This window comes from Anneissia japonica, unplaced genomic scaffold (genome assembly GCF_011630105.1).
Source record: "Anneissia japonica isolate Jap-2015-1 unplaced genomic scaffold, ASM1163010v1 scaffold3678_len381626_cov175, whole genome shotgun sequence".
Lineage (NCBI taxonomy): Eukaryota > Metazoa > Echinodermata > Crinoidea > Comatulida > Comatulidae > Anneissia > Anneissia japonica.
In genome coordinates, this window is record NW_022753973.1 from 83,770 (window position 1) to 85,845 (window position 2,076).

Sequence of the window (2,076 nt, forward strand, 5' to 3'; positions counted from 1 at the left end):
CTAGTATTGCCAACTACATTTATTCATTATATATATATATATATATATATATATATATATATATAATTAGGGGCGGATATAAGGGCCTATATATAATCATATATTATATAATCATATATATATACATGTTTATAAATTATATATACGAGTACTTGCATTTAAGGCAAGAAAATCTTCAAAAAGGGAAGCAGGTCAACTCGGCCCGAAGTCAACTCGGCCACGTCAATCCCCAAGCAAACTCGGCTCCAAGAAATAAAATCGTCCTCAATTTAAAAATCGGCCAAAGCTCGACGGGCATTTGGACCAAAAAAAAAAAAATAGGCCTATTTTTTCCATTCCAGCCATTTCCGGCCAGCTAGAAGTCCCATTTTTTATTTTTTAAATCTCGTTTTGGGAGGATGGGGAACACCCCCTCCTATACCCACACCTGGCTTTGGCCTTCGACCCTTAGATAACGCTGTACGCTATAGTTACACCTATAAATACTTAGCTACCCAGTCAGACATCTTAGCCCCACCCCTCATAAATTATATCCTTGAGCCACCACTGCAATAGATGTGAAATGTTTATTAAATTCATTTGCAGTTTCCTCATCATTGCTAGACAGTTCACCATTTTTGTAAACTCTTTCAATATTGGGTTTGTTTTTGAGAATTAATTCGCGAATATAATTCTTTTTTGTATTATTAATATTATTATTTATAGCAGATGAACAGTATTTTCTTTTTTGAAAGGTTTCTATTAATTGTTAAGCTTTTTCCTAGCCTTCGTGGCTATTTGTTTTGTGAGCTTTTTTGTAGTGAAAATCACACGTCATCACCATAAGGCGTTTACAATATTTCTATTATATCATGGTGTATATACACTATATATACTTTTTTACTATACTTTTCAAGCAAGTTTAGTACAGTCTTCGAATAAAAGACATGATGGTACATCGTGTAGAATAGCTCTCAATCTCTTATAAATAAATACATTTTGTAATAAAATGCCTCCGACGGCATTCAAACCCGCGACCTCTCGCTGTCAATGCGCTAAGCGTCATAGTAACCATTTGACCACCGGGGCTTCATGGCTGAACAGATTCAAAATTATATATATATATATATATATATATATATATATATATATCTAAATAGAATATATTATTTTTTAAAATTAATTATATTACACCACATTCATGTGATAATGTTATGAATCACGTTATTCTTTTGCTGGTCAGTGTGCTAATAGGAATAATATTATTAACACTTTTAATTGGATTAACCATTATATACTTTTTTTATAATTTTTTTTCTATAGAGGCTATACTTGTACTGTAATGAATATTTACTATGCTGTAACATATTTTTAAGCATCTTATAACGAAACAAATGACAGTAACTTTAAAAAGAAACTTGATAAAAGAATTAGTTTTCTTTTTATATATAAAGTATTCACTTTACTTTATATAACCTTTATATGATATATCATAACCAAATAATTGTCTCTTATACACATCTAGGTGTGTATAAGAGACAGGGTCAACTCGGCCCGAAGTCAACTCGTCCACTTACTGAACTGAAACACAATCAAGAAAAGAAAGTGTACAAAGTCATCAAGGCCAGAGACTGGCTACTCTGGGCTATAAATCTTCATTAGTAGGAGTAGGTCATTTGTCTATACGGTTGAGTAATCCCTACTTTGGGGAGCCTGAAATCGTTTTATTGCTAACTTACCTCAGTTGCCGATAGTATGAACACTCTTCCCATATTGCTCTGCACCGGAAACAAAACTAAGATATCTTTGTTAATAGAGATATCTCTATTAATAGAGATATCTCTGTTTAAAACTAAGATATCTCTATTAAAAACTAAGATATCTCTATTCAAAACTAAGATATCTCATCGTGTGTGTATGTTTGTCTTGTGTAAGGGATTGTTATGGCGAGCCGAGTTGTCATTTAATCATAAATAGAGATATCTTAGTTTTAAATAGAGATATCTTAGTTTTTAATAGAGATATCTTAGTTTTCAATAGAGATATCTCTATTAATAGAGATATCTCTATTAACAGAGATATCTCTATTTAAAACTA